Source organism: Mus caroli, chromosome 5, assembly GCF_900094665.2.
Source record: "Mus caroli chromosome 5, CAROLI_EIJ_v1.1, whole genome shotgun sequence".
Lineage (NCBI taxonomy): Eukaryota > Metazoa > Chordata > Mammalia > Rodentia > Muridae > Mus > Mus caroli.
The window spans coordinates 22,472,244-22,497,318 of NC_034574.1; the positions used below are offsets into that span (position 1 = coordinate 22,472,244).

The following is a 25,075-nucleotide window of genomic DNA, read 5'->3' on the forward strand; positions in this document are numbered from 1 at the left end:
AAAAAAAAAAAAAATAAAAGAAAACACACCTCTTGCATGAAAGGAGGGAAGAAGTTTTCAGACAAATATGAATAATATTGGACTTGACACAGGAAAAAAAAAAAAAAAAAAGAAAATAAAAGTGGTAAATGAAAAAAAAAAAAAAAAAAAAAAAAAAAAAAAAAAAAAAAAAAAAAAAAAAAAAAAAAAAAAAAAAACAGGGCTTGGTGGTGCTTACCTATAATCTCAGAACACAGAAGGTGGATGAGCACTAAATTTAGGACTTTTTACACATCCTGAGGTGGAAAGGGACCCTGACGAATCATTAGAACTGAAGGCGGTCTGATGTCACTGCGAAGACAGACACACAGCCTGGGTTAAAGGGAACACATTCAGAACACATTTTAAAAATGGCGCAGGCTTTAGCACTGTCAAAATATCAAAGGTCATTCACTCTTTCCTAAAAAATCTGTCTCCATTATCTTTTTTAAAAAGATTTATAAAACAAGTACACAGATTTTATGTGTTTGTTTGTATAGAATTCCATGTATCCCACACTGACCTCAAACTTCCCATTTAGCTGAGAATAGTCTTGAATTTCTGATCCTCCTGCCTCTACCTCCCCAGGGCTGAGGTTATGGGTGTGTCCCACAATGCCTAGTCTAGGCAGTGTGCTGATGTTGAACCCAGGAGCTCTGTACATGGTAGGTAACTACTCTCCCAGCGGAGCTGCTTCTTAGTCCCTGACTTCATCATCCTAGCTTCTGATTTTACAGTGACATCCCATAAAGTGGGTGAAGTGGGGCAGACCTACAGCTTTGAAAGTGCATGAACATAAAACTGTTGCTCTGAACTGCATTTTCATGTACTCAAACCAGCAAGTGACATTTGTGTGCCAAATGATAGCATTTGTTTAAAATAATTGAAGTGGAGCAAGGCAGGGTGGTGCACACTTTTAATCCCAGCACTTGAGAGGCAGAGGCAGCAAAGTTCAAGGCCAGCCAGGTCTACAGAGCTAGTTCTGGAACAGTCAAGGAAGGCTATACAAAGAAATCTTGTTTCAAAAAACCAATAATCCACAACAACAATAGAAATGGTTAACTTAAACATTCATATTTTGGCACACATACTTTGTAAGTGTAATCCTTAAGCAGATTGGCCACATTTCTTTTTTGAGACAGGGTCTCAACATAGTCCAGACTTGCTATATCTTCAGCCCAACACAATTTATGCTAGTGCTTATGAGTTCCAGGTATACAGGAAGTACCTGCTGAATCAAGAGAGTCCTGTGCTTGGAAGGAGCTCCTCAACTTCCTGTGGATGAGTCCAGACCCTGGGGAGACCTGCCTCCTGGTAAAGTATTTCAGGTGCTGACTTCAGAGAACTGTATTTGCATGTCTCTATACTATGTAAGTTCCATGTAGTATGAGACCAATCTAAAGGGCACAGAGAGGACTTAGGGTACAGCTCAGTTGAAAGAGTGTTCACTTAGCGTGTAGGCAGTCCTGGGTCAAGCTCCAGCACCGCATGAAACTGAGGTGGTTATATGTGATCCTAGCACTTGGAAAGAGGCAGAAACTGCGGTGGTTATATATGATCCTAGCATTAGGGAAGAGGCAGAAACTGCAGTGGTTATATATGATCCTAGCACTTGGGAAGAGGCAGGAGGATGAGGAGGTCAGGGACATCCTCAGCTATATATTGAGGTCAGCCTGGGCCAATAAGACCCTGTTAAAAATAAAATAAAATAAAATAAGCCTGCAGAGCTCTAAGAATTTCTAAGGCAATAGCTGTTTAGATGTGTTTGAGCCTAGAAACACTAGTTTCAATGGCAACACAGAGAACAACCTTGTAGTTGGGTTGTAGCTCTCAGACTTCCTCATAGTCTACTACAATGCATAGGAGGATGGATCACACTGAGGGATGGATTTAGTTGCCAAGTATATTCCCAAATTATCTGAGGGTACTGGAGTCAAATACAAGTGGCTATGGCTGGGAACACAGGCTGAGGGCATTGAGGGAATGAGAATATAAGTTCCGTGTGCTAATGTGATCTCAGTTTGAGGAAGTTTTTACAGTAACAGAACAAAGGAAGGCATCACTGAGACACCTTTAAAACATACTGGTAGAAAACTGAGGGAGACTGAGGTAGTCACAGGAAACTGGGAGCCTGCCATTGGCCTCAGATGCCATCTGAGGTATTCTTAAGTTTGGTTGGTGGGAGTGAGGAGTCTGCACATTCTACGATTTGTTGAAAGGTCAGGTGTGGCGGAGGGTTTGCAGAGGCTTACTGCTGGCTCAGGATATCTGACTCCAGCGTTGCACATTCCAACTCCACAACGACTGTTCTTCTAACCAGTGGCTCTGCCTGGCAGGAGCTGAGGTAGAGGCTTGATTCTTTGCAGTACTTTGGTTTCACCTCCAACTGCAGCCGCTGGTCTGATACTTTGAGCCAAATCAACTCACTTCACCAAGCCAAGGGAATAAATCTCTTATCTTCTCCACTCTCATAGAAAGATGACTAGGGGAGCCCGGAGAGCTTTAAGTGACACGCCCACAGCCATGGCAGCCAGGAGTTTGAGTTAAACCCTTCTCGGAATTACTCAATTTTTTTTTCTTTTGAGAAATCTAAGAAAGAGAAAGGTTTTTAATTCCATAAATAGTGAAAGTAGAAGTAAAACAATGCCTGGAAAATATCTTTATGATAGATAAATCTCTCTGGGCTTCAAGAAACCAACTGTGCCATTGCAGCTGACAGACACTCCTCTCTCAGAATTGGTTGAGATGAGAGAGACAACTGCCAGGACTAAACTCAAAAACTTCCTGTCTGGTGTCAATTTTAATTTTCTGATTTAATTAGTTTCCTAATTAGAAGGGTTAAATTAATTAACCTCATTATTTACTATATATTTAATGATTTTGCCTCTGGAGGGATTTACTTCATTTTCAATAATTGGAAATCTCATGACAAGAGGGAATATTACCATATCTTACACTTATTGTTTTAGTAGGAATATCCTGCCTAGGACATTTTAGGAGAGCAATCAGATGCAACCAAAAAGATGGCTTCCTGCTTGTTTAGAAACAGAGCATCTGTAAAACTTGAACTGAGGCTTAATTGTTACTGTCAAATCAGAGTTCAACAGAGCACACCCTTCAGTGAGAGTCAAAGAAACCTTATACCATAGAATCCTCTACTAAAAGAATTCTCTTCTATCAGACTTGATAGGATACAACTGTAATCACAGCTGGTAGACTTATGAGTTTGAGGCCACCTGGTCTATGTAGCAAGTTCCAGGCCATCCAAGTTATACAGTGACACCAGACTGTGTCATTTTTTGCCACTCTCTGTCATCCACCTTGCTACAATGCCCCTCTCTTATTCCTGCACACTACAAATGCTCTCTTCCCTCTAGACTGCAGCCCTGGAGTTTCTCCAAACCCACCCAGAACCACCTTATCCCAGGCTTGGTTCCCTCTGAAAGGAACTAATCTCACCTCCTCTTCTGACCTAAATGTCCCTTTTTGATGACACATCTCTGATCAGACTGTGTTGGCCCCTCCTCCTCTGATCACACAAGAGTGTGAATAGTTGATACACAGGGGTGCTCCACAACATGGATCAAGGATGATATCATAGTCAGGGTTTCAATTGCTGTAACAAAACACTGGAACCAAAAAGCAAGTTGGGGAGAAAGGGTTTATTTAGCTTACAGTTCCACATTGCTATTCATCACCAAAGGAAGTCAGGACTGGAACTCAAACAGGGCAGGATCCTGGAGGCAGGAGGTGATGCAGAGGCCATAGAGGGCGCTGCTTAATGGTTTGCTTCCAATGGCTTGTTAAGTCTACTTTCTTATAGAACCAAGGGCCTCCAGCCTTGAATGAATCTACCAACCATGGACTGGGCCCAGGGGAATCTCATGGAGGCATTTGTTTAATTGAGCATCTTTCCTCCCCCAAGTTGTCATAAAAATCAGACAGTACAGATAACTAGCCTAGCCAAGTCTGAGATACAACTGCTAGGATGGTTGGTGTGATACCTAGAGAATGAGGGGCAGCGGATGGGTATGTTTTGAATAAAGCTGTATGACTTCTGCATGCTTTTCACTTGATTTTGAGGCATCATGGAAGATAATAATTATTTATAATGTTTAAAACAACTCTCCTATGGAGTTGTTTTGCTATTGCGTATTGAATTTTATGTTTAAAAATATATTGATTTTGTTATTTATTTATTTATTTAGTGTGTGTGTGTGTGTGTGTGTGTGTGTGTGTGTGTGTTTGTGTGTGTGTGTGTGTACTGAGCTATCTTGCCAGCCTGCAATTCAACTTGAAGATTTATTTTTTTTATTTATGTGTATGGACACAGTGTGTGCAGCTTAGTGTGGCGCTCTTGGAGCTAGAGTTAGAGATGGCAGTGAACTACCCAGTATGGGTGCTGGGAACCAAATTCAGGTCCTCCGAAACAGTGCCAGGCACTTTTAATTGCCAAACCATCTCTTCAGCTCCTGAATTTTACTATGTAGATTGGGAAATAAGCTAAGAGAGTTTAGGGGTCCGGTGGACTTTTTTTCCCTTTTCTTTTCTTTCCTTTCAAGGTTCTGAAGTCACTTGTAGTGACTTTTCAAATCTTCACAGCAGGGGATAACAGTCCTAGACGCTATGATGCTGATGGCCTGGACTTTGGACCAATAAAGCTTTATGCACAGTAACAGATTTGGCCGGTGGGCACTGGCTTGCTGTCAACGAGTTGAGATTTTCAAGGTCACAAACCAGCAAGTAAAATAAACAAAAATAACACCCAACAGGTGTTGCCCACCCTACCAGACCCAGTACTTAGTGTGGAGCACTGTGCTTCTCTGAAATAATCCATGGACTCAGGAGGTCTTTTGGAATGCTTGACCATCCAGAAGATGAGGGAATTCAACTAATTAATTAGTCAAGACTTTGAAATCCACAGGGAAAAGGGCCTCATATTAAGTGCAAACTATCATCATAACTAATATATTTGTGGCACTTTCATTAAATTTTCTCTCAGATCTTGAGAAAACATATCTCCTGGCTGCCAAGAATTTCATCTTAGCATAATTATGAAGCCTCCCCAAGTAGCCATGTTTCAGTTTTCGATCCTCAGTGGGGGATGGTGCCAGCTGCTGATACTTGGTGGAGCTGTTTAATTTGAGGCTTATTAGTTCAGCCCAGGTGAGAATGAGTAAGCCTTGGTGAAATTTGTTCATGGAGTCGGATATGCGAATACCTGTGGTTAGGCAAGCTCATATAAAAGGAGTAATGTTATTCAAAGAAAAGTGAGAAGGTTCCACCACAATAAACATGGAGATTCTAGGGAATGTGTCACATGTGTCACAACACTAAAAAAACCTTTAAGTTATAAAATAGAGTATTTCAGTATTTAGTAAATATATTTTTGTTAGGTTTTTTTGAAACATTTTTTTATTGAAATTAGATTTCCTTCTCACATAATATATCCTGATTACAGTTCTACTTTCTCTACCCCCTCCCTCTACTCCTCCCAGCTCTTCCCCACCGCCCCTGCCATCTAGATCAGAAAACAGATGGACTAGTAAAGGATAATAAATAAAACAAAGCAAAATAGAGTAGAATAAGAAAGAACGACTCACACATGAGAGTTGGACAAGACAAACAAACAGAAAAGCCCATGAAAAGGCACAGGAATCAAGAGACCCACTTGTTCACACACCCAGAATCCCATATAAAACATTAAACTGGAAGCCATAATACATACACTGAGGCCTGGTGCAGACCCACTAGGCCCTGTGCATGCTGTGTCAGTCTCTGTGAGTTCCCATGCACTTTGCTCAGCTGGCTTAGAGGCCTTGTTCTCTTGGTGTTCTCCATCCCCTTTGGCTCTTACACACTTCCCATCTCCTCTTCCACAGGGTTCCCTGAGCCCTGAAGTGGAAGATCTGATGGAGACATTCCATTTAGGGCTGAGTGTTCCAAGGTCTCTCATCCTCTGTATGATGTCTGGCTGTGGGTCTCTGTATTGATTCCCATTGCTGCAGGAGGAAGCTTCTCTGATGATGGCTGATCTAGGTGCTGATCTATGAGTAGAACAGAATGTCATTAGGGATCATCTTATGGCTACATGTTTTTTTTTTTTTTTTTTTTTGAAACAGTAGTGTTTAGTTTCACCCTTTGTCCCTGAGTTATCTAGTCTCCAGTTCTTGGACACCCAAGCAGTGTAGGGTTTGGGTCCATCAGATGAAGTGGGCCTTAAATTAAATCAGACAATTTGATCACTCCCACCATTGCCTTAGCATATCTTTCAGGCAGGACATCATTGCAAGCAAAGGGTTTGGGGATGGCTTGGTGTTTATATTTCTTTTTTGGTAGCGTGCAGAGTCTCTTCCTGTACTGAAGATGATAGAAAATAGGAGTGAAGGCTCTATGTAGGCAACAGCTTGCCTTCTCCCATGTTCAGTGAGTTGTATAGGTTTGTCTTCAGCTATGAGGCCTTACTGTCAGTTTGTGGAAAGCAACCTATAGACTTATCAACAGCCTCAGTTGTTTGGAGATTTCCATGTACCCCTTTGGCCTACAATTCAATGAACTGTAACCCGATCCTGGTACCGGGAGCTTCATTTGACAACAAGAAATGGTCAGTTGGAATTCTATCTCCCGCATCATTTGGCGACTTCATTTAGATTGTCTTTACTTATGTTCGTATTTTAGGAAGCTTCTACTGTATTAGGTTTCCATAGTACCTCTTAAGTGGCCTTTAACTTTAGCTGTCTCTCCCCATATTCCCTCTCTTGTTCCCCTCTCACCTCCCCCTCCTCACAATATCTTCCCATTCCAGTTATCCTCCCATCCACCCATAAACATATATTCTATTCCCTTTCTTAGTGAGATTTATTTGCACCTCTTGTCCTTTACTCTATACTTAACTTATGTGGTTCTACAGATTGTAGTTTATTTATCATTGACTTAACTGCTACTATCCACATATTAGCAAATACTACCATATTTGTCTTTCTGGGTCTGGCTATCTCACTTATGGTGATTGTTTTCTAGTTCCATCCATTTGTTTGTGAATGTCATGATTTAACTTTTTTTTTTTTTTTACAGATGAATAGTACTCCAATGTGTAAATGTACCACATTATCCTTATCAATTTCTTATGTTTCAAGACCTCTAGTTTGTTTCCAATTTCTACCTATTATTGATAGAGCATCAATTAACATGATTGAGTAAGTGTCTCTATAGTTGAATGAAGTGTATTTGGGGTATATGACCAAAAGTGGTTGTCATAATTTGGGTTTTATTGCTGTGAAGAAATACCATGACCAAAGCAACTCTTATAAAGGCAAACATTTAATTAGGGCTGGCTTACAGTTTCAGTGGTTTAGTCCACTATCATCAAGGTGAGAAACATGGCAGCATCCAGGCAGACATGGTGCTGGAAGAGCTGAGAGTTGTACATCTTGTTCTGAAGGTAGTCAGAAGACTGTCTCACAGCAGCTAGAAGGGTCTCAAAGCCCACATCCACAGTGACACATTTTCTTCAACAAGGGAACACCGCCTAATAAGTACCACTCTCTGGGCCAATCATATTCAAACCACCACACTGGTATAGCTGTAGATCTTGGTGTAGATCAATTCCATTCTTTCTGAGGAACTGCTTTGCTGATTTCCATAGTGTCTGTACAAGTCTGCACTCCCACCAGCAATAGAGAAGTGTTCCCTTTACTCCACATCCTCACCAGCATGAGCTGTCACTTGTTCTGAGATGGGATCTCAATCACTTTGCGTTTTCCTGATGACTGAGGATGTTGAACATTTCTTTTAAGTCCTTCTCAGCCTATTTGAGTTTCCTCTTTTGAGAATTCACTGTTTGGATCTGTACCCTATATTTTAATTGGGTTATTTGTTTTCTTGATGTCTATTTTTTTAGTTCTTTATATATTTTGAATATTAGCCCTCAATCAAATGTGTAGTTGGTAAAAATTGTTTCTCATTCCATAGGCTACCACTTTGACTGAATGGCAGATGGTGTCCTTTGCTGTGCATAAGCTTTTCAGTTTCACGAGATCCCATTTGTTAATTGTTCATCTTAGCATCTGCACTAACAGTATTCTGTTCAGAAAAGTTCTTTCCTATGCCAATGAATCAAAACAATTTCTCCCTTCCTCTTCTATCAGGTTCAATGCATTTAGTTATATGTTGAAGTCTTTGATTTATTTGGACATGAGTTTTGTGCAGGGTGACAGTTTTGGATCTATTTGCATTCTTCTACATGTGGCCATCTGTTAAACAGTACCATTTATCCCCTTCCTGCTCCCCTGCCCAGTTTATGTTTATGTCATCTTTGTAAAAAATCAGGTGTCCATGGGTGTGTGGATTTATGCCTGAAACTTCAATTTGATTCCATTGATCAACTTGTCTGTTGTGCCAATGTGTCTGTCCTTTTCTATTACCAGAGCTTTATAAGACAACTTGAAGTTGGGGATGATTATACCTCCTGAAGTTCTCTTATTATTCAGGGGTATTTTTTTTATATTTTGGGATGTTGGTTGTGTGCGTGTGTTTCCATATGAAGCTAAAAATTATCCTGTGAAGGTTTGTGTTAGACTTTTGATGGGAATTACATTGAATCTGTAGGTTACTTTTGGTAGGATGGTCATTTTTTCTGTGAAAATCCTACCAATTCATGAGCATAGGAGATCTTTCCATCTTCTGGTATCTTTTTAATTTTTTTCTTCAATATTAAGAAGATTTTTTTTTTTTACCATACAAATCTTTCACTTGCTTGGTTAGAGTTACCCTAAGATATTCTATCTTATTTAAGGCTATTGTGAAAAGTGTTTCCCCTATCTCTTTCTCAGTCCATTTGTCATTTGTATACAAGAGGGCTACTGATTTTTATGAGTTAATCTGTATCCAGCTGATTTTCTGAAAATGTTTACCATCTATAGACATTTCCCAATGGGATTTTTAGGGTCATTTACATATATTATCATATAATCTGTAAATAAAGATACTTTGACTTCTTCCTTTCCAGTTTGTATCTTCCTGATTTCTTTCAATTGTCTTATTGCTCCAGCTAAGACCAAGAAGTACATTGAATAGATATGTAGGGAGTGGACAATTTTGTCTTGTGCCTGATTTTAGTGAATTACTTTGAGTTTCTTTCCATTTAAGTTGATGTTCACCATGAACTTGCTGTAAACTGCTTTTATTATGTGGGAGTACATCCCTTGAATCCCTAATCTCTCCAGGACTTCTATCATGAAGGAGTGTTGGATTGTCCAAGGCCTTTTCTGCATCTAATGAGATGACCATGTGGCTTTTGTATTTCAGCTTCTTTATATGATTGATTACATTCATCAATTTACATATGTTGAACTGTCCCTGCATCTCTGGCATGAAAATACTTTATCATGGTTAATGATCATTTTGATGTGCTCTTAGATTCAGTTTGCAAGTATTTATTGAGAATTTTCATCTATGTTCATAGAGGAAATAGGTTTGTAATTCTCTTTCTTTGTTGAGTTATTGTGTTTGGGGGTTTATTATGGTAATTAAAGTTTCATAGAATGAGTTAGACTGTGTTCCTTCTGTTTTCATTTTGTAGAATAGTTTAAGGATTATTGGTGTTAACTCTTCTTTGAACATCTCATAGAATTCTGTACTAAAACCATTTGGCCCTGAGCCCTTTTTTGGTTGGGAGATTTTTAATTACTACTTCTATTTCACTAGGAGTTATAAGTCTATTTTAATTGTTTATCTGATCTTGATTTAACTTTGATAAGTGGTATATATTGAAAAAAGTGATCCATTTCTTTGGATCTTCAATTTTGTGAAGGATAGTTTTGTTTTGTTTCATTTAGTTTTGATTAGTTTTGAAGGGTAGTGTTTTAAAGTACATTCTTAGGAGTCTCTGGATTTCACTGGTGTCTGATGTTATGTCTCCTTTTTATTTCTAATTTTGCTAATTTGGATAGTATCTCCCTCCATTTTTGTGAATTTGGATAAAGTTTTGTAATTCTTGATTTTCTCAAAGAATTAATTCTTTGTCTCATTGATTCTTGTTTGTTTGTTTCTATTTTATTTATTGCAGCTCTGAGTTTGATTTTCTCTCATCATCTTCTCCTTTCATGTATGATTTCTTATTTTTTGTTCTAGATCTTTCAGGTAAGCCGTTAAGTTGCTAGTATGCTATCTCTCCAATTTTATGAAGGCACTTTGTACTGTGAACTTGCCTCTGAGAACTGCCTACATTCTGTCCCATAAGTTTGGGTATATTGCCTATTAATTTTCAATAAATTCTAGAAAGTCTTTAGTTTCTTTCTTAATCTCTGTCTTGACCCATTTTTCATTTGATATTGTGTTGTTCAGTTTTTATGAGTTCATAAGCTTTCTCTTGTTTCCATTGTTGATATTCAGCTTTCATCTCTGGTGATCAGATAAGATGCAGAATGTTATTTCAATTTTCTTCTATCTGTTGAGGCTTGCTTTGTGTCCCAGTCTATGATCAATTTTAGAGAAAGTTCTATGAGGTGCTGAGAAGAAAGTATATTCTTTTGTATTTGGATGAAATGTTCTATAAATATTTGTTGGGTTCATTTGGTGCATAATGTCAGTTAGCTACAACATTTCTGTGGTTGGTGTTTGTCTGGATGACACGCTCATTGGTGAGAGTAGGGTATTCAAAGTATCCTACTATTGGTGAGGGTTAGTATGTGATTTAAGCTATAATGGTGTTTCTTTTATAAACTTGAGTGTTCTTGTGTTTAGGGCATAGATGATAAGAATTTGCAATATCATTTTGGTGGATTTTTCACTTGATGAGTATGCAGTGTCCTCTATCTCTTCTGATTAGATTTGTTTTGAAGTCTGCTTTCTAGATGTTAAAATAGCAGCTTTCTTCTTACATCCATTTGCTTGGAATATCTTCTTTCAGTTCTTTGGAGTTACATCTGTCATTGATGTTAAGGTGTATTTTTTGGAACCAGTGGAAGAATGGATCCTGTTTTCACATCAATTTGTTAGTCTGTGTCTTTATTGAAGAATTGACAACATTGATGTCGAGTGATATCAGTGAGCACTGTTGGTTGTTTCCTGTTCTGTTGTTGTTGTTGATGATGATGATGATAGTGGTGGTGGTGTGTGTGTGTGCTTTCCCTGTTTTGATTTCCTGGTATTCTCTATGTTGTCTTGGCTGCAGTTAACTTCTTCTTCTTCTTCTTCTTCTTCTTCTTCTTCTTCTTCTTCTTCTTCTTCTTCTTCTTCTTCTTCTTCTTCTTCTTCTCCTTCTCCTTCTCCTCCTCCTCCTTTCCTCCTCCTCCTCCTCCTCTTCCTTCTCCTTCTTCTTTTTTTAAAGATTTATTTATTTCATGTATGTGAGTACACTGTCACTGTCTTCAGACACACCAGAAGAGGGCATCAGATTCCCATTACAGATGGTTGTAAACCACCAAGTGGTTGCTAGGAATGGAACTCAGCACATCTGGAAGAGCAGTCTGTGCTCTTAACTTCTGAGCCATCTCTCCAGCCCCTGCAGTTAACTTTTTTAGGTTGGAGTTTTCCTTCTAGTGTAGTGAGTTTCATCTTGTGGATCATGACCCCTTTGGCAAGCCTCTGTCTCTAAAAACATTAACATTACAATTCATAACAGTAGAAAATTACATTTATGAAGTAGCAATGAAAATAATTTTATGGTTGGAGGCAGTCACCAAAATATGAGGAACTGTTTTGAGAATGTGAATCTGTAGGGGTGGATTTATAGATAGATATTACTTAAATTTGGTTTTATCGAGGAATGTATTTTTGTTTCGTTTTGTTTTTTCAAGACAGGGTCTCACTATATAGCTCTGGCTGTCCTGGAACTCACTATGCAAAACAGGCTGGCCTTGAACTCACAGAGATCCACTGCCTCAGACCCCACCCCCACCCCTCCCCCAGTGCTGGAATTAAAGACGTGCACCATTATTCCTGCCATTGTGTCTTTTTCTTTCTACTGTGATTGAAAGTTCTGTTGGGTATAGTAGATTGGACTGGCATCTGTGGTCTCTTAGAGTGTACAGCACACACACACACACACACACACACACGTATATGTATATATGTACTTTTTATTAATTCTTTGTGACTTTCACATCATACACCCGAGTCCTGGTCTCCCCTTCATATCTGCCCTTCACCATTGCAAACTCTCCAAAGATAAAAAAAAAAACACACACACACAAACAAAGCATAGGAAACATCTCATCATGGAAGCTATAGAATGTCAGTATGTCCTTAAGTAAGTATACCCCTCTGTCCACACATCTTCACTTACAATTGTTCATTGCAATGAGTCATGGTCTGGTTCAAGGTCTCTGGCTTCTGTGACATTATCAATATTGGATCCTCACTGGGACTCCTCCAAGTCATCCTGTTGTTGCCCTGTGTCATGGAGATCCTGCAGCTTTGGACAGCAGAACTGGCTGTTTTCTATGTCCCTACTGTTGAGGTTTAGTCTGTTGCTATGTATTGTAATGCTAAATACTGGTTGTCCCAGGGATAAGGAGATCCTCATGTAGATCAAGTGAAGCTATGTAACCTTGCTCCTTGAATAAAGATACCTACAGCCTATAGCTGGGCAGAAGAGATGTAAGTAGAGTTTCAGTTCCCAGGCTTGGGGTCTGAGATAGAGACCATGAGAGAAGGGAGAAGCAGAAGAGAGAAGACACCGTAGGGTAGATGAATAATGAAAACATGGCCATGAGGGCTGGCCAATTGGAGTTAAGAGCAGCCCAGATGGAACATGGCAAGTTATACGTTGGTATTATCGACAGAGAAGTAGATACTAATAGCTTAGGGTAGATATCTGCCCAGCTCTAGTACTTTAAAAAGTTTTATTATAAATATAAAAGTTTTGTATCTTTTATCTGATAGCTGAATGATCAAAGGCAGGGTAGAAGCCCCTGATTGAGATTAAATATTTACCATAACAGTTTCCAGATGATACAGATTTGGGGGCAGGCCAACTCAGAGCCCTAGATCTGGGCCTGGATGGGAACTGAACTAGTCAGTGCACTGGTTCACCATTATCCATACCACCAGGGCAAGCTCTGGCTAGGCCACCCAATGCTACCATCTGCAGGAGGCAGAGTCAACTCCTCTGTTCTCATTTCTTTGGGGCCAGTTTACCTGCACCCACGTCTCCAGAGCCAGTTCCACTGTGCTGCTGAGTAAAGGTGAGGGACTCACTTTCCCAAATGCTGCAGCCTGTGAGGTGCTGGGCCAGCTCTCCTGCTCTCATGCCTTCAGGACTGGTTCATCCACACAAGCTGGTGAGGTGCAGGACTTTCTTTCTCACACTCATGACCCTCTGGGCTGCTTTCCCAACTGCTAGTCAGTGAGTCTACACTCATGCTCTTGGGGCCTAATCACTCACACCCCTACCACCAGGGTCAGCTCTACTGTGCTGCTGGGTGAGGTTTAGGGCCCACTCTCTAGAGTGTTAACACTGGTGACAGGTGGAGCCAGCTCTGTTGAGCACCAGCCAGTGAGGGATGGGGCCAGTTCTGCATTGCCTCTGAACATTCACATGGTCCCTGGTGTGAGGCCCCCTTGTTCTCTATTGGTAATATGAGCCTCAGACAACCACAGTGCCCCAGCTGCATAGCAATGAACCCAGATATGGCCTTAGCAGCAGCTTGGGCTGGAACCTCATCATGGCTCCAGGTGGCAGGGCTCACAACAGGTGACTCCTTTCTACCCTCAAGTTCCCAGTTCCATCTCTCTTGACAGTGCTCAAGCTGTTCCACTTCTCTATCTATAGATGGGAGCATCTATCCTCCATATAATTGCACATTGTGGTGGCTCCTGCTGCAGGCTAGGCATGCAGCTGGTAGGCCCTGAATGACATCCTCCATCAGCACATGGCATGGCGGCAAACAGTCCCAAAACCCCCAAAGAAATAAAAGCAGTCATTAAAAGTCTCCCAACCAAAAAAAAAAAAAAAAAGCCCAGGACCAGATGGTTTTAGTGCAGAATTCTATCAGACCTTTAGAGAAGACCTAATACCAATACTTTTCAAACTATTCCACAAAATAGAAACAAAAGGAACACTACCCAATTCATTCTATGAAGCCACTGTTATGCTGATACCTATACCATACAAAGACCCAACAAAGAAAGAGAACATCAGAAGCAATTTCCCTTATGAATATTGATGCAAAAAAATTCAATAAAATTCTCATAAATCGAATTCAAGAACACATTAAAATGATCATTCACCATGATCAAGTAGGTTTCATCCCAGGGATACAGGGATAGTTCAATATATGGAATTCCATCAATGTAATCCACTATATAAGCAAACTCAAAAAAACAAAAAAACAAAAAACAAAACCCTTGATCGTCTCATTAGATGCTGAAAAAGCCATTGACAAAATACAACACCCCTTCATGTTAAAAGTCTTGGAAATATCAGGAATTCAAGGCACATACTTAAACATAATAAAAGCAATATACAGCAAACCAATAGCCAATATCAAATTAAATGGAGAGAAACGAAGCAATCCCACTAAAATCAGTGACTAGACAAAGCTGCCCACTCTCTCTCTCTCTCCAATACAGTATTCGAAGTTCTAGCCAGAGCAATTATATAACAAAAGGAGGTCAAAGGGATAGACACGGGAAAGGAAGAAGTCAAGATATTACTATTTGCAGATGATATGATAGTATACTTAATTGACCCCAAAAATTCCACCAGAGAACTCCTACAGCTGATAAACAACTTCAGCAAAGTGGCAGAATATAAAATTAACTCAAACAAATCAGTAGTCTTTCTCTACTCAGAGTATAAATGGGCTGAGAAAGAAATTAGGGAAATGACACCCTTCACAATCATCACAAAGAGTATAAAATATTTTAGTGCGACTCTAACCAAGCAAGTGAAAGATCTATAAGACAAGAGCTTCAAGTCCCTGAAGAAAGAAATTGAAAAATATCTCAGAAGATGGAAAGATCTTCCATGTTCATGGATTGGCAGGATTAACATATTAAAAATGGCCACCTTACCAAAAGCACTCTACAGATTCAGTGCAATCCTCATCAAAATTCCAACTCACTTCTTTACAGAGATAGAGCAATTCTCAAGTTCTTCTAGAATAACAAAAAAACCTCAGGATAACAAAAACTATTCTCAACAATAAGAGAACTTCTGGAGGAATCACAATACCTGACCTTGAGCTGTACTACACAGCAATAGTGATAAAAAACAAAACAAAACAAAACCCAACCAACCAACCAACCAAACCATGATATTGGTACAGAGACAGAAAGGTGGATCAACGGAATAGAATTTAAGGCCCAGAAATAAGCCCACACACCTCTGGTCACCTGATCTTTGACAAAAAAGCCAAAACCATTCAGTGGAAAAAAGACAGCATTTCTAACAAATGCTGCTGGTTCAACTGGTGGTCAGTATGCAGAAGAATGCAAATTGATCCATTCTTATCTCCTTATACAAGGCTCAAGTCCAAGTGGATCACATAAAACAGAAATGCTGAATCTTACAGAAGAGAAAGTGAGAAAGAACCTCAAACACATCAGCACAGGGTAAAATTTCCTGAACAGAACACTAATGGTTCAGGCTCTAAGCTCAACTATTGACAAATGGGACCTCATGAAATTTAAAAGCTTCTGTAAGGCAAAGGACACTGTTAATAGGACAAAACAGCAACCCACAGATTGTTAAAAGTTCTTTACCAAGCCTACATCCAATAGAGAGCTATTATCTAATATATACAAAGAACTCAAAAAGTCTGACTCCAGAGAACCAAAAAACCTATTGAAAATGGGGTACAGAGATAAACAAAGAATTTTCAACTGAGGAATCTCAAATGGCTGAGAAGTACCTAAAGAAAACATTCTTAGTCACCAGAGAAATGCAAATCAAAAAGACCCTGGCTAAGGTACATTTACACAACTTAGCTATTAAAAACAATGACTTCATGATATTCACAGGCAATTGGATAGAACTAGAAAATATCATCCTGAGTGAGGTAACCCAGTCACAAAAGAACACACATGCTATTTACTCACTGATAAGTAGATATTAGCCCCAAAGCTCAGAATACTCACGATACAACTCACAGATCATATGAAGCTCAAGAAGGAAGACCAAAGTATGGATGCTTCAGACCTACTTAGAAGGGGGAACAAAATAATCATAGGTGGTAGAGGAAGGGAAGGACCTGGGAAGAGAGAGAAGGAGGAGAAAAAAAGGGGGGCAGGATTAGGTGTGGGAGGAGATGGGGAGAAGTACAGAGGTCTGAAAATTGAATGGAGGTATTTAGCAGTGGGGGATGGAGAACTAGGACTAGCCACTAGAAATTCCCAGATGTCAGGGAAAAAGAGGTTCCTAGGACACAACAGGGATGACAGTAGCTGAAACACACAACAAAGGGGAGATAGAGCATGTAGAGACCATATCCAATTGATAGGCATGGCCCCCAGTTGAGAGATAGGGACACCCACTTATCTCAAAAATTTTAACCCAGAATTGTTCCTATCTAAAGGAAATGCAAGGACAAAGAGTAGAGCAGAGACTGAAGGAAAGGCTATCCAGAGACTGCCCCACCTAAGGATCCATTCTATCTGCAGACACCAAACCCAGACAGTATTGTTGATGCCATGAAATGCCAGGAGACTGGTATGGCTGTCCCTTGAGAGGTTCTGCCAGCATCTGACTAATACTGATGCAGAGGGCAGCCTGATGACTCAGAAATTTGAATACCGCAATAGCATGGAGTGTGACCTCATGGAGACTGACATCTTGGAGTCGTTGGAAGATCTAAGTTACAAGGGTCCATTGTTGGATGATGGTTCACTATTGCAGGCAGTCTCTGCTGTAGCTGCTTCCCCAGAGTTTACCAAACTCTGTGCTTGGCTGGTGTCTGAATTAAGAGTCCTCTGTAAACTAGAAGAAAATGTGCAGTCAACTAACTGTCCAAGTGAAGCTGAAGAGTTACAGCCTGAGGTGAGTTGGCTACTTGGGGAGATGAACTGCCCATATCCTCTCTGACATCTGGGGATATAACCAAGCGCCTTCTTGTTCAGAAGAGCTGCCTCCTTTCGCTCGCATACCTCATCTCAGAACTAGAAGCTGCCAGAATGCTCTGTGTGAATGCTCCTCCAAAGAAGCTCAAGAAGGAGGTGGCAGTGAGGTCTTTCAAGAGTTGAAAGGCATATGTATTGCTCTAGGAATGTCCAAACCTCCAGCCAATATACCTATGTTCCAGTTCTTCAGCGGGGTTGAGAAAAAAATTAAAGGAAACATTAGCAGAAGTTCCACCTAATCATGTGGGAAAGCCGTTATTGAAGAAGCCAATGGGACCAGCCCACTGGGAAAAGATAGAAGCCATTAACCAAGCCATAGCCAGTGAATATGAAGTCTAGAGGAAGCTGCTACTCAAACACTTGGATGTCACCATCCAGTCCTTTGGCTGGTCTGACAGAACTAAGAGTCAGACAGAAAAATTAGCTAAGGTTTACCAGCCAAAGCGTTTAGTCTTGTCTCCTACAGGTAATATTTCTGTTGCTTATCTTTTGGCTGCCAGACAAGAATTGTCCAAGATTTTAAGGACAAGTAGTGGGTTCATAAAAGAAAAGACTGCCTGTACCATTAATAAGGTGCTGATGGGCAGGGTGCTTGACAGAGGTTGCAGACCTAATGAAATTGAACCTCCACCCTCAGAGATGACACCATGGCAGAAAAGACAAGATGGCCCCCAGCAGTAAGCAAGAGGCCGAGGTGGAGGGAGAGGTGGTTATGAACATTTCTCATATGGAGGGCAAGGAGGTCATGAACAAGGAGGGAGAGGTGGATGTGGTGGCTATGACCATGGTGGCCCAGGGGGAGGAAGAGGAAATAAGCATCAAGGAGGCTGGACAGATGGAGGGGGTGGAAGTGGATGTGGTTACCAGGACGGTGGTTACCGAGATGAGGGCTTCCAGCCTGGTGGTTATCATGGTAGCTATGGTGGTTTCCAAACATCTTCAGGAAGTGGATACCAGGGCGGTGGATCCAGCAGGACAATAGATTCCAAGATGGTGAGCACCATGGCGAATGAGGCAGTGGTCGTGGGGGAAGAGGTGGTGGAGGGAATCAGGGAGGATGCGGAAGCCAGGGAAGAGGCTGGGGAGGAAGAGGGAGCCAGACTTATCATAAAGGGGCCAGTTTGAACAGCACTTCCAACATGGTGGCTATCAGTATAGTCATTCTGGATTTGGACAAGGAAGACATTATACTAGTTGAGGCTACAGAGACTCATATTTTGCTAGAGCTCAAGTAATAGAAACTTAATTTCAGAATCCTGAATCCAACATCTATTGGGAATGAATGTAAGACCACAGGTAGTAGGCATAATCCTGCTTAGGATAACCATTTGCTGGTTTTCATTCAATTCTTTCTCTCTTTATTACTAAACAGTTTTACATAACACTGTTTATTTAAGAAACATATCTCTTCTTTCTATGAAACAAATTTTAAAGGCAATTTAAGTTGCCTTTAGTTGACCAGTAGACTGATCCAGTTGGAACATACATGGTTTTTGAAGAAATTACTGGATAAAATAGTTTTCACATTTCCAATATGCAAATTTTGAAAATGAGGATTTGCCTAGGCTTTTTAAATATTTACTTCAGGGAAACTTTCCTCATATTAACAACCCATGTGTGTTTTTTGTAGACTATCTTCTGCTGTCTACTCTCTGAGCATAGCTCTGCCCTGATGGGCATTCAGAGAGATTTTGTCACCTTTCTTTTTGGTGGACCTGTTGGGTTGGTTCCTATTACAAGAGCTCTTTTGCAGATAGCACATTCAGTAGCCTTATCCTGTTGGTGGGATACTGTACCATATGCTCCTCCAAAATCCATGAACATGGCTAAAATCCATAAAAACAACAAAAGCAAACTAAGTTGTAAACTACGTGTAGGCACTTATCCGTCCGAGACAAAAGTTCCTCCTTCGCCCTTGTTTTTACTTGAAATTCGCTAGAAGAAATGGCGAGCAGACATCTGTTTCATGCACTAGTTAATGCTACTGGCTCAGCAGCTACAAGTTAGCTTGCTTTAGGCAAGAGACCTTTCTTGTGATGGACGTGCACTACGAAGTGAGATGGAGTCCTGCTCAGTGCAGGAGGCCCTTCATTATTGCTGCAGAAGACAGAAGCCTGGCTGAGTCACTCTCCATGTCTATACATAGACATGTAAACACTGTCAAGCTGTGGAAGAAAGTGGCTGGAAGTGTGTTTTGTCTGAGAGGTGAGCAATAAAATACCTGAACATTCTCAAAAAAAAAAAAAAAAAAAAAAGAGCTTGTCTGTATTCTGCACCCAGGCATTAAAGGTATGTGGTAAGGGTGAGCCAACCACAACTAGAAACAGGCTTTTCAAGTAAACAACACAATTTGGGGGTTCACAGTGTAATCAAACCTTCTGCAACAGTGCTGTGTGGGGGTGACAGGGCTCTGTGTGTCTATGGTCTGCATGTACCATGGGGCTGAGGACAAGTCTGTTGGCATCTTTTCCCATAGTTTCCTTGGGCATGGTGGAACTCAAGTCTTTGTCTTCCTCCTCCAGTATTTAGCTGCCTAGAGTTGATTTAATTGGATTCGAACTGATTTCTATGTAATTTGGTCATTAAATAGCTTTGCCCAGCAAGCCAGGCAACAAGGTAGGATAAACAAAGGACTGTTCTCTCCCTGATTGTAAAGGAATTTTAATCCAGCAACATGGCTGCTCTGAAGGTCACATACCAGGACCTTCTAGGTCTGAGTGATCCAATTGGCATGCAGACACACCCCTAGTACATACTTTGAATCCCTCTGGCTAGAATCCTTTAGTACACACCTTTAATCCCAAACAATGACATCAAATTGAGAGGCAAAGAGGCCAATCAGAACTTTCTGATTTTTTTTGACTAAATGTGTCAGAGATAGGACACACCCAACTCTCAGGAGAAACACTATTTAAGAGCAACACAAGGAGAGAGAGAGTTCTGTTTAGTCTAGTTGAGTGGAGTTGGGAGTTCATTTGGAAAGGGCATTGGTGGCACTGAGTTCCTTTGTGCGATTCTGCAAACAGTTCAAGCCAGAAAATAAGAAGGAGCCAGAAGATTAGAACATGTTGCCATGTTCTAATTTGAGGTCAAGAGAAGCAATCCCTTGAGAATTCTAGAGAGGCCAAATTGAATCAGTCTTCCTGAGAGGACTTAGGTTGTACCAGCTGAGTTGACCCAGCCAGCCAGAGTTCAGAGAGAAGCAGAACTTATTCAAATGCAAGCCTCAGAGACAACAATTACTTCTGGCAAATAAAAAATACATCTAGTATATCTGGCTTATATCTGGTGCCCCAAGTGTCTCGAAGAAAAGCCCAGTGTGATTGGCTACAAATACTACCAACATTGCAAGAAGCAGAGGACAGGAGTCCTCTGACAGAAAGCCCCATATAAAATTCATCAGGGGTTGTCTGGAGAGAAACATTGTTTACTCAGGTTCTGCTGGGTGCCGGGAGACTCAGGAGACCTACCTCCCAGAACAAGGAACAAAGCAGGTGAATTACAGTAAAACAGCACAAAGGACAATTTTAACTGTATTGCAAGACTTTGCCTGCATTACACATGGAACACTCAATTTCAGATCCCTTAAAACAAAAGGTAAGAGTTGACAGGATACTAATGATACTTGAAAAAGCCATCCTGGTACTTACTGCAACTGTGATCACTAGAGTAAACCCCTACCTACTTTCAATTGTGACCTTTATATATTTCCTCGAAAAAGAGGTTGGAAAGATAAGTATACAACAAGAAAAAAGTCTCAAAAAAGATTGAAAAACTAGCCATGCAATAACAAAAAAATAGCTGTACAACAAGAAAAAATATCTATGATAGTACTGAAAGACCCACAACGTGAGGACTCCCCCACGTTCTGACTCAGGAGAGTCGACACCCCAAATCACTCACGAGAAACGGTCTTGCTGCAAACTGCAAGAAGACTTTTAATTCAAGAGCGCTCTCGGGCCCACGGTCATACACCACACAGGGGTGGAGGACCTTGGAGCCCCGAGTAGCTGGGTATGGGGGTATTTAAAGGAAGAAACCACAACTCAAGGAGGTGGGAAGGGCGCTGTTGGAAAATACCAAAGATACCAGTTAAGAGTCACAAGGAAGTGCAAAGTCTCAAGAGTCACAAGGAATACCTGATAATTGTTCGTGTTATCTCTCAAGACTGTTTAAGAGCCCCTAACAATAGCACATTCTTTGAATGAACACTCTTTGAATCCAGGAAGCGGGTGGGTGGAGGAATGTGGCTATCTGTTTTATGATTAGCATACCTTGGAGCATTGAGTCACAGAGGTCACATTCCCAAGCCTGGGCCTAAAGGCTTAGAATTTTGCTTTTATACTTTTTCAGTACAAAGGCTTGAGAGAGAAAAGACAGAAGAACAAAGAGAACAGGAAGTGCTTAATTGCGCACCTTTGGGACCTAATAAAACTGAGACTCAAGACAGACAGCCCACAGAACCTACTGCCCCAGCCCTTAAGGAAACGGAGGAAAGGAAACTAGCCCTACTAGCTTTCCTGGTTGCCCCAGAACAAATGTCCAAAAAAGGTTTTCAACAGTAAGCAGAACGTTGCTTCCAAATAATATGAAGCCGGCCTATGAAAACGTTCTGGCTTTTGTAGCTAGCTCTCTTCAATGGAAGGCGGATCATTCTCAACTTTCTCCACTGTTGCCACTACCCCAACTGCTAACTTCGGATACTGAGGCACAATTGTCAGGAACCTCTCTCTGATCATATGTATTCATCACACACACAGGGGTTCAAAGATTTCAAGATACCCTAAAAATACCATACAAGCTGGAATAAAAAAATGAACCAGGGTGAGCAGATTTGAAGCATATTGTGATAGACAGCAGTAATATTGCAATTTCTCATGGTCTGAAAAAGTTCTTTAGTTGCCGCGGCATAGTGATTATAGTTGAATATTTTTGGAAGCTCGTCAACAGAAACAGTACTGTGTTTGTCCCACAGTGGAGAACAAATCGGGATTCTAAAGTCACAGAACAGCACTTCTTAAGCCAGCTCCTGGAGCTTGCGATATTACCTTTAACTCCTGCCTGGGTGATCTTTGGGCAAAGAATTGCTTCTCATGAGGACAAGTTCCTGCTACGCTTAGCAGACAAGACTGGGGGTATAGTTGTAACAAATGATAACTTCAGAGAGTTTGCGACTGAATTGGTGTCCTGGAGAGAAATTATTACAAAAAGACTGCTTCAGTACATGTTTGTGGGGGACGTATTTATGGTTCCTGATGACCTCTGGGAAGAAATAGACCTCAGCTAGAAGAATTTCTTCAAAAGAAGGTCTTTCTTAGAGACATGCAGCTTAGACTCAATGCCCAGCCAAGTGTGGGTACATTTGACCCTGGCTTCCCAGGCCACAACACCCAGTGAGCCAACACAAGCCACAAGGATCCATGCTGGATCCAGAGAGCCGCTCCAAAACCTTCCAGGGCTGGCCCATAGATCTTCAGTGGAGACAAGCAAGCTGAGGGAGGTGTTGCTGAACATCGTCCTTGACTCTGAGCAAAAACCCTGCAACCCTATAGGAGGAACAACAATATGATCTAACTAGTACCCCCAAAGCTCGTGTCTCTAGCTGCATATGTATCCGAAGATGGCCTAGTTGGCCATCACTGGGAAGAGAGGCCCCTTGGTATTGCAAACTTTATATGCCCCAGTACAGGGGAACACCAGGGCCAAGAAGTGGGAGTGGATGGGTAGGTGAGCAGGGCGGGGTAGGGTATAGGGAATTTTCGGGATAGCATTTGAAATGTAAATAAAGAAAATATCACAAACAAACAAACAAACCCCGAAAACTGACCAGAGTCTGGCAGCTCATCCCTGAATCAAAGACCTGAATGTCCCCTCGGTCCTAGCGTTAGACTGCAGGCTGGCCTGAGAGTCCAGTGTTGATGGAGGGGGTCGGGGAAGCTGCCAACTGTGGAAAGTGCCATAATGTGAAGAACTCAGCATACAAAAAGGAGATGTTTACTCAAAAGAAATGGCAAATGGGAACTCTAAGGAACAGACTGGTGCTTTACTGACTTTAATTTTTTAAGATGCCTATGAGTAAGAATTGAACACATTATGTAGAATTCTAAGTGAGAATAGTTTCTTCTTAGTGTATGTATTTATTTTGATAAGTTTATGAAGTAATAAATTGTCTTATTGTATTCAGTTGTCATGGGGTTCGATTAGTTCCTTCTTCCGGTCCATCTTCCTGTTTGAACCCTTTTTTGCTATTCTCTTCCAACCACAGTATTTTCAGTTATGTGTTCATGTAACAGGTGTTCCCTTGCCTTCCTCAACTCTGCTGAAAGTCTATTCTTTTATATCTCATGGATGGTTTTGTAATTGTGATGGATTGAATATGGTTGGTCCATGGGAAGTGGCAGTATTAGGAAGTGTGGCCTTCTTAGAGGAGCTGAAGCCTTGTTAGAGGAAGTGGGTTACTGTTGAGGTGGAGCTTTAAGGTCTCATATATACGCTCAAGTTTGGTCATTGTGATCCAGACCCTCTTCCTGACTGCCAGCAGAACTGAGTCACCTCCTCTGCTGCCTTTGGATCAAGATGTAAAAATCTCAGCTCCTCTAGTATCTAGTCTGCCTTCAAAGTCTGCCATGCTTCCTACCATGACAGTAATGGACTGAACCTCTGAAACTGCAAGTCAGTTCCAATTAAATATTTGCCTTTTTAAGAGTTTCCTTGGTCATTGGGAATCAGACTCACACTAAGACCCACCCAGCAGCTGACTCAGACAGATGCAGACACCCACAGACAAACTGTGGTTGGAGCTTGGGGACTCTTACAGAAGAATGGGAGGAAGGATTTCAGCGCCTAAGGTGATAGGAGTTCCATAGGAAGACCAACAGAATCAACTAACCTGGACCCTTGGTCTTCTCAGAGACTGAGCCACCAACCAATAAGCAGATATGCAGCTTAGTCTTCATGTGGGTCCCAAAGAAGTGGAGCTGGAGCTATCCCAAAAGCTGTTGCTTGTAAGTGGGATATGTTCTCCTACCTGGGCTGCCTTTTCAGGCCTCGGTGGAGAAGATGAGCCTAGGTAGCCTCACAGAGACTTGGTGTGTCAAGGTCAGGGGATAACCAGGGGGCTCTAACCACACAGAGGAGAATGGGAAGAGGATGAAGGAAGGATTTTGGGAGGGGGCAGTAAGTGGGATGTAATGTGAATAAGTAAAAACAACAACAACAAAAATCTAAAAACTCAAACTAAAACACTAATATTCGGGCCTCTGTCTACATTTACCACTATAAATACATGTTTTAATCTTGGATATACAATATATCCAAGATAGAATGTATGGCAATTGTAAACTGTGCCAATATTAACTCACTTTGAAGGATATTTTACGCCTCTACCCATCATCCTTTAGTGCCAAGTGTTCATTTTTCTTTACATGGAAGTAGGATATGTATGCATGGCTTGCCTTCATTATTCATTCATCTACTGATGGACACTCCTAGGATGTTCCCATTTTCTAGTTATTGTGAAAGCTGCCAACATCAACATGAATGTGCATGCACCTCTGTAGAAGATACAGAGAACTTTAGGCACATATCCAAGAGTGACATCTGGTTCGTAATGTAGCTCTACCTTGAGTCTCAAAAGAATCACCATGTTGACTTCCATAGTGGATGCATCCAGGTGAGTGATCAGTAACAGTGAGTGTTTCTCTCTCTCTCTCTCTCTCTCTCTCTCTCTCTCTCTCTCTCTCTCTCTCTCCACATTCCTTTGTTTGCTTTTGTTTTGTTTTGGCATGAGATGCAATCTCAGGGTACTCTCAAATACATTTCCCGATGGCTAAGGATATTAAATCTTTCTGAAAATATATGTGCGGATGATTGTATTTTTTGTTTTTAAGAATAGTCAGTTTCAGCCGGGCGTGGTGGCGCACGCCTTTAATCCCAGCACTTGGGAGGCAGAGGCAGGCGGATTTCTGAGTTCGAGGCCAGCCTGGTCTACAAAGTG

General features: G+C 41.1%; 2 pseudogenes; both read left to right on the top strand.

Moving 5' to 3' along the window:
• The first annotated feature begins 16,756 nt into the window (after positions 1–16,756).
• LOC110295442 lies at positions 16,757–18,277 on the top strand (annotated as a pseudogene).
• An 838-nt stretch (positions 18,278–19,115) lies between these two features.
• On the top strand, positions 19,116–22,984 carry LOC110294163 (annotated as a pseudogene).
• Positions 22,985–25,075: the final 2,091 nt, after the last annotated feature.